This window comes from Vombatus ursinus, unplaced genomic scaffold (assembly GCF_900497805.2).
Source record: "Vombatus ursinus unplaced genomic scaffold, bare-nosed wombat genome assembly UNPS02014830.1, whole genome shotgun sequence".
NCBI classification, from domain to species: Eukaryota; Metazoa; Chordata; class Mammalia; order Diprotodontia; family Vombatidae; genus Vombatus; species Vombatus ursinus.
The window spans coordinates 44,543,511-44,557,900 of NW_020954608.1; positions in this window are offsets into that span (position 1 = coordinate 44,543,511).

Here is a 14,390-nt window from a genome sequence, read left to right on the forward strand (position 1 = left end):
AATCCAGTATACTGGTTGATTAGCCTAAGGAAGGATTTGGATGTGAATTTGGTGACTTAAACTAATAACATATAGGATTATATTAAACTGTGAGCCTGATCCCCTTCCCTTTCCCAGAAACTGAGGTGGTATAAGGGAGGTTATGCAAGGTTTATGTGTGTTGTTGCAATACCTTTAGAATAAATATTCTTCTGTATACACTAATTGGACTTGGTCTGTTGAATGCAACCAGGGCAGTTGATTACTCAGGATTACTTGTTACCTTAAAATTAGGGTAACATAATCAGTGGGGCTTTAGCTTATGGCAGGGAATATAGCCATCTCCTTCCCAGTCTTTCAGAGTCCTGGAGAATCCTTCAGGGAAGAGTTAAATACAACACATCTAACCTTCAAGTAGTGGGAAAGTGGGGTACAGAATCACTGATCACTTTTATATTTGGGCATACTTCGAAGTTTGTCATATTTGGGTGAGCAAGTCAAATGCACAAAAAAGAAAAAAAGAAGAAAAGGTTAAACAACAATAATCACAAACCAAATAAGCAAATAAAAGCTAAAAGGGCACCGATACTGGACAACAGAACTGGTTTGGAGTATCAAAGTCCATACAGATTATCAACAACCAGGAGATCTACCGAAACTGAAGGGGTAGGGTAGGTTAGAGGTAAAAGTATCAAATAAAATATTAACAGTTATAAACAGAGGAGCCAAGAAATATGGAAAGAGGTGAAATAGAAATGCATTGTCAGCCCAGCAAAGAAAAGATTCTAATTTTGAGGCAGTTTTCTCTACCAGCCTCAGTCTTTTTACTCTGATGAGAACCAATTATGATTTAGAACAATCTTAGAAGACCATTACTGAGGTGAACACACTGTCTATTGAAGTAACCCAATCTAATTTTAGGTAGCTCTGATTATTAGCAAATATTTCCTTAAAGCTAAATTTGACTCTTTGCAACTTCCTCTCACTTCTTCTAATTCTGTCTTCTGGAGCCAAGAAGAACAAATTAAATCCCTCTTCCATGTGACAAGCCTTCAAATATTGAAGACAATTTCCATGTCCCTCTTGAGTCTTTCCTTTTCTAGGCTAAAAATTCTGTTTCTTTCACAGATCCTTATAATGGCTCTTATCTTAAGTTTCTTCTGAATCCTAGTCAACTGCCTCTGGATGGTCTTAGTGATCTTGCTAAAAGTAATACCCAGAGTTGAACACAAAACTACAGAAGTGGTCTAACAAAGTATTTCTTTGGGTGCTATATTTTTGTTAGCACAGTATAAGGTAGCATCAGGTTTTTTGACTGTGATAACTCTTATTGAGCATACAGTTCATGAAACCTCTAAGATCTGCTTCTGGAAAATATTATCTGCTCATAATTTTCCCAATATTTGTTCATGAAGCTTATCACTTGTGCATAAATGATTTCATTTTATTTTATTTGGTCTAATATTCTACTTCAGGGCTGGGAAACCTGCAGTCTGTAGGCCACATGTAGCTTCTAGGTCCTTAAGAGCAGCCTTTTGACTGAGTCCAAGTTTTACAGAACAAATCCTTTTATTAAGGGGATTTGTTCTGTGAAGTTTGGATTCAGTCAAAGGGCCACACTTAAAGACCTAGAGTGCCACATGTGGCCTCAAGGCCACAAGTTCACCACTCCTGTTCTAGTTTATCAAGATCTTTTTTTATCCTATCTCTTAGTAGTTTATTATCTATTCAGCTCAGCTCTGTGTGATTTGAAAATTTGATAAAGTCATCATGTTATCTAGCCCTTATGCAACTCACTGATAAAATGTCAAATAGAACAGGAACAAGGACAGATCCCTGGGGCAAGCTACTAGAAACCTACTTCCACCATGAAATCAAGCCATCAGTAATTGCCTTCTGAATGCAGCCAATAACTTCTGAATCAACCTACACTTATATTTGTTTCTAGCCCACATCTCTCCAATTTATTCTTAATTATATGAGGGAATTGTGGGAATTGAGTGAACTACACTGAATCCATCTTGTGACTCTATTCTAAAGCTAGCTCAGTTTCTTTTCCTTTCAATTATAAGTCTATTCCAATTTCTATCTTGTGAGAAAACTTTATTCAATTATGGGAAATGTAAGAAAACTTTATTGTATTGTTTGAACCTACCCTTGCATAATTGAAAAGAAGAACCATTTCTACCTATTGCTTAGAGACTCTTAACTAAGGACTTAGGTTATGCTGACCAAAAACCTAGTCAGAGCCAAAGATTGATGAAAGGAGTTTTCTCACAATTGTCCATCTCAAGCATCATCTGACATCTGAAAACTGGCCATGTACTGGGCAATTAATTCCTATTTCTTTGTTCCTTTTATTGATAGACCCTTTAGAGGAATGGCACACCTCTTTTTCTGATTGCAGAAAATTACACCTGTTTGTTTTCCCTTTCCCAACTTAGAAAGCCCCTAATTTGTTCTCTAATTAGAAATCAGATTTCCTAACTATTTTTGGACCTCTTTTGCCATTTGGGTTAGGCTATTTTTTAAGGTATTAGTTTCTCCAATATTTTTTGGGTCTCCTTTAGCAAACTGTTGACTTGTTTTTCATGATTTTCTTGCATCACTCTAATTTCTCTTCCCAGTTTTTCCTCACTTCTATTACTTGCTTCTCAAAATCCTTTTTGAGCTCTTCCATGGCCTGAGACCAATTCATATTTTTCTTGGAAGCTTTGGATGTAGGAGCTTTGACTTTGTTACCTTTTTCTAGTTGTATGTTTTGATATTCTTTGTCACCAAAGAAAGATTCCATGGTCTGATTTTTTTTGTGACATTTGCTCTTGATCCTAGCCAATTACTTGAGTTATAAACTCTTTGTTAAGGTAGGGGTCTGATTCCAGTGTGGAGAATGTACTGTCCCAAGATTCAGGGGTTTTGTGTGGCCTTTTCAGAGATATTTCTAGAGACTTGTAAATTTTCAGTTCTTCCAAAGTGATATGGTCAAGGATGAGGTGTTTACTCCTTTCCTGGCCCACACTCTGGTCTATGAGTGACCTCAAGAAATATTTTCTGCCTTGGAACTGTGAGGAGGATTTCTTTTCCACCACCACTATAAGCTCCACCACACCAGTACTCCTCCTTGCCTCAGGACTGCCACCCAGAACTGTGACCCCAATCCAAGCAAGAGAATCCTGGACCAGCAAAGAGATCTCTGCATTCCCCCTCTGATCAGCCACTTGATTCCCCCTCAGTCTGTGGGCTAGAAGCTCCAGAAACAGCCATCGCCCTGGGACCACCCTCGGGGACTGGGTCTGACACTGAGCTTCTTTCTTACCACAGTCATAGACTTTTCCTATTGACCTTCTAAGTTGTCTTTGGCATTCATGGTTTGAGAAGTCTAGAGACCACCACAGCTGCCTGTGATTCAGTCCTCTGAGGGCTGTTTCAGGTTTGCTGAGGCCTGTTTTGCCTGAGTGCCCATGCCAACCTAAATTCCTCTCCCTGCCTGGTGTGATATAGCTTTCTGATCAACCATCCAGGTTGTCTTGGGCTGGAAATTTGTTTCACTCTGTCTTTTTGTGGGTTTTGCTCAGATTTCCTAATTATACATCCTGTTTTGTATACTGCTTATTCTTATCTTTTTAATTATTTAAATTTTATTCTGAACTTAAGAAATTAAATAAGCATTTCCATAATATAGCAGAATAGAAAAATATAATTGCACATGAAACTGAAAATTTATTATGTACAACTTGCTATTCCTTTTATATATATAATAAAGTTATCATACAATTTATTCCCTTTTTTCCCTTTCCACCCCAGAGATGACTAACATTAGAATAAATGTGTATATGCACATCCAAAAATCATTCTAGACTTATTTATTCATCAGTTCTTTCTTTGGATGCAGATATCATCTTCATTGGTCCTTTGTAGTTTTTTTTTAGATATTTATAATAGTCAAAATGACTTGGTCACTCAAAGTTGTTCTTAAAACAATATTGCTATTATTGTATACAATGTTCTCTTTGGACAAGAGATAGAGAGCTGTGTGAGTTGTGAAATGGATAATTTTGATTACATTAAATTAAAAAGGTTTTGTGCAAAAAAAAATACCCAAGATCAGAAGAAAAGCAGATAGTTTCTCAGATAAAGATCTCACATTTCAAATATATAAAGAACTTTGTCAAATTTTAAGAATATGAGTCATTCCCCAATTGATAATCAAAGGATATGAACAGGCAGTTTGATTATAAAAAAATCAAAACAATTTATAGTCACATGAAAAAATACTCTAAATCATTATTGATTAGAGAAATGCAAATCAAAACAACTTGTGATCATTTTTATTTCTATCAGATTGGCTAAAATGATTGAAGGGGAAAGTGACAAATGTTGGGGAAGATGTGGAAAAATTGGGACACTAATTCCCTGTTGGTGGAATTGTGACCTGATCTAACCATTTTGGAGAACAATTTGGAATTATGCCCAAAGATTTATTAACTGCCTAAACTCAGCAATACTACTACTAGGTCTGTTTCCAAAAACAATTAGGGAAAAAGAAAGAAAACCTCTATGTCCTAAAATATTTAAAGTAGCTTTCTTTGTTGTTATCTTTTAATGCACAAAAATATGAAACCCCTACGTTCAGTGCAAAAACTGAGGAAGCCTCATCCTAATTTATTATATAATTGGCATTCATTGCATAAGAAATTGACATGCTTAAAAGCTTGAACCTTTTTTCTCTCAGTTATTTAATAGTTCACTTGCTACACATATCATGAGTAATTTTGTCAAATGCTTTTTAAATACCTATCTATATGTGACTCTTTCCTCCCTCTTCTCCAAAAAGGGTGAAGTGTAAATAGAGGCTCTGAGTCTCAGTTCACCTCTCCACCAATAAAACTTCCAGAGATAAAGAAATTTGCCATGTTTGGTTGCTGTGAGGGAGGAAATGATGGTGTGGAAAATGGGCCTGCCCCTAACTCTACTTCACTGTTCTACTAGTGATGAGCAAATTTGTGTTGTTGTTCAGTTGTTTCAGTCATATCCAACTCTTTGTAACTTCCTTTAGGGCTTTCTTGGCAAAGATACTGGAGTGGTTTGTCATTTCCTTCTCCAGCTCATTTTACAGATGAAGAAAGTGAGACAAATGGGGTTAAGTGACTTGCCCAGGGTCACACAACTAGCAAGTGTTTGACATTGGATTTGAACTCAGGTCTGTCATGGCTCCAGATATGATGTTCTATCCACTACATTATCTGGCTGCACCCAATGAACAAAGAGCAGCATCCAATTAGACTCTTTACAACATGGCCTTGCAGCCTGCAACATTATTGAATTTGGCCTAAAGCAGATTAAAATGTATTTGGGAAATGGTTAATAAAATAAATAAAAACAGAATAGCATATAAGGTTGTTTTCTAAATCGATATGCAGCCCACACAGATCCTTATGTGCAGTCCATGGTTCAATTTCTATATGTTTGACACCACTGCCTTACACCCAGAAGCAGCCAGAAGGCAGGATCAAAGGTTTCTGCCAGCAAGAGAATATAAATTGAAAAACTGAGGGAGTTGTTAATGGTTCCAGAGTTCCACAACTGACTAGACTTAAGACTTTAACTCTCTTGTGAAGCAGTGATGGAAAAGCAAAAGAAAAGTATTTGAATCTAAGCACATGAATGGTCCAGGAAGAAATGATAAATATATACAGAGAATTTGCCTGATTTCCTGGTCCATTTATTAATTCAAAAAAAGACATGCATTTTATTCATGGCATGACTTGTTCTTAATGAAGCTGTGTTGACTCTTTGTGGTTGCTGCTGCATATTCTTAATGTTCACTAATCATCATGATTCCTAGAATATAAGAATAAAATTAAAACCACTGGCACTTAATGCCTATATTGTTCTGGCTCCATTCTTTCTCTTTATTCATCTTTTAGAAAACTGGGGGAGCCAAGATGGTGGAGGGAAAGCAGTGACTTGCTAGAGCTCTCCCCCAAACCCCTCCAAATAACTACAAAAAAATGGCTCTAAACAAATTCTAAAGCAGCAGAACCCACAAAAACAGTAAAACCACTTTCCAGCCCAAGACAACCTGGATGGCTGATCAGAAAGGTATATCGTGCCGGGCTGGGAGAGGACTGCAGTTCGGCGTGGGCACGCAGGCCACAGCAACCCTGGAGCAGGCCTCAGAGGACTGAATCGCAAGCAGCTGTGGTGGTTTCCAGACTCCTCAATCCACAAACACCAAAGACAACTTAGAAAGTCAGTGGGAAAAGTCTGTGACTGTGGTGAGAGTAGAAGCTAGGTCTCAGTCACCCAAGAGCAGGGGCTGCCTTCTGAGCTTCTGGCCCACAGACTGAGGGGGAATTGAGTGGTTGATCAGAGGGGGATTGCAAGGATCTCTTTGCCAGGGCTGAGGCAGAAATCTCTTGCTTTGCCCATGCTTGGATCTGGGTCACAGTTCTGAGAGGCGGTCCTGGGGCGAGGAGGAGCACTGGCATGGTGGGGTTTGTTGTGGTGGTGGAGAGGAAACACCTCACCCCTTATCATACCACCTTGGAAGAACTGACACTTTTCAGGTCCCTAGAAGTATCTCTGAAAACAGCTGTATAAACCCCTGAAGCTTGGGATGGTACATTCTCCACATTGGAAACAGACTCTTATCTTAACAAAGAGTTTACTCAAGTAAGTGGTTGGGATCATGAGCAAGCAGCACAAAAAGAGTCAGACTATATTATCTTACTTTGGTGACAAAGAAGATTAAAACATACAACCAGAAGAAGAAAACAAGGTCAAAGCTCCCACATCCAAAGCCTCCAAGAAAACTATGAATCAGTCCCAGGCCTTGGAAGAGCTCAAAAGGGATTTTGAGAAGCAAGTAAGAGAAGTAGAGGAAAAACTGGGAAGAGAAATGAGAGCAATGCAAGAAAATCATGAAAAGCAAGTTAACAGCTTGCCAAATGGCAAAACAGGTCCAAAAAACCAATGAAGAAAAGAATGCCCTAAGGAGCAAAATTGGCCAAATGGAAAAGGAAGTCCAAAAGATTACTGAAGAAAATACTTCCTTAAAAATTAGAATAGAGCAATTGGAAGCTAGTGACTTTATGAGAAATCAAGACACTGTAAAACAAATCCAAAAGCATGAAAAATTAGAAAACAATGTGAAATATCTCATTGGAAAAACAACTGACCTGGAAAATATATCCAGGAGAGAGAATTTTAAAATTATTGGACTATCTGAAAGTCATAATCAAAAAAATGAGCTTAGACATCATCTTTCAAGAAAATATCAAGGAAAACTGTCCTGATATTTTAGAGCCAGAGGGTAAAATAGAAATGCAAAGAATCCACTGATCTCCCCCCAAAAGAGATCCCCAAAGGAAAACTTCTAGGAATATTGTAGCCAAATTCCAGAGTTCCCAGGTCAAGGAGAAAATATTACAAGCAGCCAGAAAGAAACAATTCAAGTATTATGGAAACACAATCAGGATAACACAAGATTTAGCTGCTTCTACATTAAGGGACTGCAGGGCATGGAATATAATATTCCGGAGGACAAACGAAATAGGATTACAACCAAGAATCACCTACTCAGCAAAACTGAGTATAATTCTTCAGGGGAAAAAATGGTCATTCAGTGAAATAGAGGACTTTCAAGCATTCTTGATGAAAAGACCAGAGCTGAATAGGAAATTTGACTTTCCTATACAAGACTCAAGTGGAACATGAAGAGGTAAACAGGAAAGAGAAATCATAAGAAACTTATTAAGGTTGAACTGTTTACATTCCTATATGGAAAGATGATATTTGTAACTCATGAGACCTTTGTCAGTATTAGGGTAGTTGGAGGGAAAAAATTATATGTATGTATGTATATAGATAGATAGATAGATAGATAGGGTGAATTGAAGATGAAGGGGTCATATCTGGAGAATAAAATTAAGGGGTGAGAGAAGATTATACTAGGAGAAGAAGAAAGGGAAAGGTAGAATGGGGCAAATTATCTCACAAAAAAAACAGAAAAGAAAAGGCTCTTACAGTGGAGGGGAACCGGGGGAAGGTGAGAGGAAATGAGAGAATCTTATTCTCATAGGATTTTACTTAAGGAGGGTATAATATACACACTCAAATGGGTATGGAAATCTGTCTTACTCTACAGGAAAATAGGAGGGGAAGAGGACAAGAGAATAGAGGGATGCTAGAGAGGAGGGCAGATTTTGAAAGAGGGTAATTAGAAGCAAATACTTGTGAGGAAGGACAGGGTCAAAAGAAAGACTAGAATAAATGGGAGGGTGAGATAGGATTAAGGGAAATAGAGTTAGTTTTTCACAGCATGTCTACTATGGAAGTGTTTTGCATAACTGTACATGTATAGCCTATATTGAGTTGCTTGCCTTTTCAATGAGGGTGGGTGGGGAGGGAGGAAGGGAGAAAATTTGTAACCCAAAGTTTTAAAAACACATGTTTAAAAAAAAGTTTTCACATGCAACTGGGAAATAAGAAATACAGGAAATGGGGTACAGAAATCTATTCTGCCCTACAGGAAAATAGAAGGGGAAGGGGGGAAGAGATAGCAGGGAAAGCAGATGAGGGTAAGGGATATTCAGAATGCATGCCTTCTTGGGGTGTGGGGAGGGGTGAGATCGGGTGAAAATTTGGAATTCAAAATCTTGTGGAAGTAAATGTTGAAAACTAAAAATAAAAAAAAGAGAAAAAAAAGAAAACTGGGATGTTTACTCTTCACCAATCTTTCAGTGCTTCTTGCATTCTGTATGATTTTTCAGAGATTAATGACTGTAGCTCAGTATTATATCTTCCAGAAATTTCAGAACCCTAGAATAGATCTGTTCTGGTTTGTTTGTTTTTCTGTGTTTTTTTTTTTAACACAGTTCACTGACAAAGACCTTTCTCTAGAAAACTCACTGCCTGGGTCACTTTTAGATATTGGCTATGTAAGTTTTAGATAACCTATACAGCAGATCTCCAAAGTTAGTTATACCAGTTTTTCAGTTGAGAACAAATCAGTGTGAAACTGGTGGTTTTAAGAAGCTCAGCAGAAAGGTAGAGAATTTCAACATCTATTTTTTGTTTCTCCTCTGTGATAGATTTAAAAGTTAGTGATCCTTATCTGGAAAGGAAAAGTAAACTTAGCTCTTGATCCTTACCTATATGAATTTCACTCGATATTTTGAAACAGGAGAGAGATATAAATTGAATGAGGAGGTGGGTGGATAATTGCTATTCCAGAATAATATATTTGAGGGGGAAAAAGTTGTGGAAAAAATAGATTTGCATGTAAGAACTGAAAATTTTTGTTGGAGGAAAAAAGGAAAAGTCAAGATCTTTTGATTGGTGAAGAATGATGATGAGCCTAGTAGAGAAGTAGTAAAGAGCCTAGATTTGAAATCTAAGTTGATAAGGAACATAGTAATGTTATAATGTTAAAGCTGGGGTAATAGCAATCTATTGAATATACACATACATATGTGTGTGTGTGTGTGTGTGACTTACAAAAAATCACTTATTCATTTAGGGGCTGAAGACAGCAACAGTCAGCTTGAGACATACATAACTTGAGTATAGAGACCACAAGTTAGTCAATGTGAGGGTATTGAAGTTATAGAGTTAATAGTGGATCACCCTAGAAATGGTAGGAATATCAATCCAGTGACCCAATTGTCATCCAAAATTCCAAGAGCAACATAGAGGAGGTTATGCATTAAGCCAGATGATGCCCATTGATTGAATAAATCTGTTGTCTATTTCACATATAATTTCACCATGTGATATGATGTACTGCTTATGATTCCAGCATTTAGTCTAATATATGCAGTGTTAATAGTGATGCTAAGTACTAGATGTTTCCATTCAAACCTATATATAAATTCAACTTTGATTTGTGCTATTATGCATTACACTTCTGTATGTGATCTGGTTTTCTTTATGCCACTCTAATTTCTATGTTCTATATTATCTTGGATTTGCCTGTGACTATGCAAATTGAATAGTGATTTCTGATGGACAACTATACATTTAATTGTGTTCCTGCTGTACTTTCCAAAGACTTCAAACTTTTTTTTCCTGTGGATTGTTATTATAGAGAAATCAGAGCATCAGTCTAGTAACATATAACTCCTCTCAACCTCGTTTGTCAATAATTGGAGGCAAGGGAGCTATATGCTATGGGAAAAAGACACATGAGGTCAAGAAAGAGAAACTTAAGAAGAGGAAACTGAAGCAAATTGATGAAGTGTCACATGGCAAAACAACCAGACGTCATAGCATTTTGAAAATTCTAGGATGCTCTTGAGGTCACATAGGGAGTGGAAATGGAGTTAGACATCAGGCAAAACTGTTTTCTTGTGTGGGACGTTTCAGGGTGGAAGCCTAAAATGAGCATTTTGGGGCATCAGACACTGCAGAAGATAGGAACACAGGAAACAAACTGTACTTGGAAAATACAGAAGTCCCTTAGCAGGAGCTCATCTATATCCAGCCCAAGCCTGTTATAAAAGAATTCATTGCAGTGACAAAATTCCAATTTTGCACATACTACAGAATATTCCAAAATTTGAGTTTGGACTCTATCCATTGTTCAATCTGGTCATATGATACATCATAGCAAGGCAATTAGGTTCTGATATTCATTTATTTTCTTGTTAGTTACACTGCTACTTGCCTCTTTGGAATTAACTAAATAACGTAGTATTTGATTCATGGTTCTTTATTGCTCTGCAAGTAGAATATGTTGGGAGTTTTGATATCCATAATTGTTTACTTCAAAAATCAATAATGAGCCTAAGAAAGTAGTCAAGGAAATCAAGAATTGTAGTTTTATACTTAATCCTTGAGGCAGTCAACTAACAGTAATTAAGTGTCTACTATGTGTTAGTCACTGTGCTAAACACTGAGAATACAAAGAAAGGCAAAATATGGTTCCAATCTCAAGGAGCTCGCAGTCTAATGGTGAGACAATATGTAAACAATTATGCACAAAAAAAATAAAAACAGGGAAAATTGGAGTTGATCAACTGAGGGAAGGCACTGGTATTTGCTTCTTCACAATTTCCATCCACAGCTCCTAGGGCTAAACAAAAAAAAAATCTGTTCTATCTTTCTTATATCAGCTTTTCAAATACTTGTAATATCCCTCTTAAACTTTCTTCAGGATTAACATTCCCAATTCCCTCAACTGATCTTCTTCCTGGTCAGAAGGCCTAGCTGTCTTGCTCTAGATCAGCAGTTCTTAACCCAAAAAGTCCATGGATATTGTAAACTTCAATAGGAAAAAAAAGACATCTCTCTTTTCACTTAACTCTAAATATTATTTTGAGGATGCCAGGGGCTTCACCAGACTTCCCAAGGGAACTGAAGGAGAAATAAGTTGTAACATACCATACAAGGTAGGAAATAAGCATTTATTAAGTGCTTATTATGTGCCAGGAATTGTGGTAAGTACTTTACAAGTATTTCTCATCTGATCCTCACAACAACCATGGAAAATAGATGCTATTATTATCCTCATTTTACACTTGAAGAAATTGAGGCAAACAACTAAAGTCACTTGCCCAGGGTCACATGACTAGTAAGTGCCTAAGACTAGAATTGAACTCCTGGCCCAATACTCTATTCACTACTCCACCTAGCTGCTTACCAAGCCAAGGACATGGTAAAGCAAACCATCATATCAACTAATATAAAACTCTCGGTTGTCATTAGAAAAGAGATGCCTGTGATAATTCTCTCTTAATAGTTATCTCATCCCTGATTTCTTAAATGAAAGACTTTTCTAATGGTTATAAATTTTTTAAATAATTTCCTAGTTTTTTCTGCCCTTGAACAGGGAATATATTCTTATTCTAAAAATAAATACTGTCAGTTGCATTCAAAATACTCCTCTTTCTGCCTTAAATGTTCCTTCTTGTTTTACCCCTACCATTCCAATGAAAAGCTTTAAATTGGAGGTGGAGCCAAGATGGCAGAGTAAAGGCAGGGACTCACCTGAGCTCTCCCCCAAACCCTCCCAAATACCATTAAGTAATGACTCTAAACAAATTCTAGAGTAGCAGAACCCACAAAAAAGATGGAGTGAAAAAATTTTCCAGCCTAACACAACTTGGACATTCAGCAGGAAAGGTCTATTGCACCAGGGAGAGAGAAGAGCAAAGTTCAGTGTAGGCTGTGTCAGTGCAGACCGGGCCCCAGCAAACCAGGAGCAGTCCTCAGGGCAACTGAATCAGTGACAGCAGTGGTGGTTTCCAGACCTCTCAGCCTACAGGCACCAAAGACAACTTAGAAGGTCAGCAGGAAAGGTCAGTCACATCTGGGTGAAAGTGGAGCATAGTCTAGCACAGGTTGCACCAACACAGCCCTGGTCCCAGCAAACCAGGAGCAAGATTTGAGGGCCAATGACTCAGCAGCAGTTGCTTCAGGAACTCTCAGTCCATGGATGGTAAGGGGGTCAAACAACTGTCAGAAACAGATTTCAGAGGTCTTTTTGCTAGCACTAAGACAGGACTCTGTTGTTTTGCCCATACTTGGATCCAGATCACAGGACTGGGTGGCAGTCCCAGGGTGAGGAGATGCACTAGCACACTGGAGCTTGTGGCCACAGTAGTGCAGGAACCCTCCTCACAGTTCCAGGACAGAAAAGAATGCTTGCGGTCATTTACAGACCAGAGCACAGATCATACCACCTTGGAAGAATTGGAAACTTACAGGTCCCTAGAAATATGTCTGAAAACAGCTGCACAAAATCCCTGAAGCTTGAGTCAGTGCACCCTCCACTCTGGAAGAAGAGTCCTACTTTAACAAAGAGTTAAAAGTCAAATAATAGGTTGGAAAAATGGGCAAACAAGGGAAAAAATTTCCCTTCTCTACACCTATTGTGCTTTTCATATCCTCCACAACAGTCACCATTTTTTCTTAAATTTCTTCTCCTTTTGAAAAATTTAGATAATTTAATTATTTTAAATATTTCTGTTTTTACTTTTTCATTCCAAATTCTCTCTCTTTAGTTCTTTTTCATCCTCTGAGAAGGCAGCAATATGATACTCATTACACATGTTAAGTCATGCAAACCATTTCCATGTTAGCCATGTTGCAGGGGAAGAAAAGTAAGAAAAAATAAAGATATTGAAAACAAAATGTTTCAATCAGCACAGAGTTAATCAGTTCTCTCCCTGGAGGTGAAAAGCATTTTTCATCATGAATCCTTTGGAATTGTCATGGATCATTGTTTTGATCAGAATGGCTAAGTCTTTCGTAGTTGATCCCCATTACAATATTGCTATTAAGATGTACAATGTTTTACTTCACTTCACATCTGATCATACAAATATTTCCAGGTTTTCTGAAACCATTGCTTTCATCATTTCTTACAGCACAATAGCATTCCATCACTATTCCATCATTGATGGGCATCCCCTCAATTTCTAACTCTTTGCTAACACATAAAGAGCTGCTATGTTTTGTAAATATAGGTCCTTTTACCCCCACTTTAACTGACCAAGTATTGGCATTGATGGGTCAAAGGGTAGCTATAGTTTTGTAGCTTTTTAGGCTTAGTTCCAAATTGTTCTCAAGTATGACTGGACTAGTTCATAACTTCACCCACAGTGCATTCATGTCCCTATTTTTCCACTTGATTTCTAGTGTTTGTCATTTTCCTTTTCTGTCATGTTAGCCAAATTAACAGGTGTGAGGTAGTACCTCAGAGTTGTTATAATTTATAATTCTCTAATTATTAGTGATTTAGAGCATTTTTATATGACTATTGATAGTTTTGAAACAGCTTTTTCATATCATTTGACCATTCATCAGTTAGATAATGGCTCTAATTTTTTTTATAAATTTGGCTTAGTTCTCTCTATATTTGAGAAATGAGATCTTTATCAGATAAACTTGGGCAGATAGCATTTATACAGAACTTTACAGTTTGCAAAATACTGGACATATATTATCTCCTTATCTCCTCATAAAAAAGCCATTGTAATAAATATAATTATTTCCATTTTATAGAGGAAGGAACAGAGACTAAGAGAAGTTAAGTAACTTTCCCAGGTCCCTAAAATTATTAACTGTTTAAGGCAGAATTTGAACTCACATGACTCCAAGTTCAGCAATCTTACAGACTGCATCACTTAGCTGCCTCTGACATAGCAAACAATAGCTCGATGGTTACACATCAGGTCAGTCAGTACTCAGGATAAAGTTCATCTGGGCCTAATGAGTTGATCTTATTAATCATCCTACAAATCCTGAATATCAAAATCCTATTAGCAAAATAGAATTCTCTTTTTCTCATACAGGTAGGTGGCACAGTGGGTAGAGAGGCAGGCCTAAAGTCAGGAAGACTCATCTTCCTGAGTTCAAATCTGGCCTCAGACACGTACTAGCTATATGACCCTGGATAAGTCACT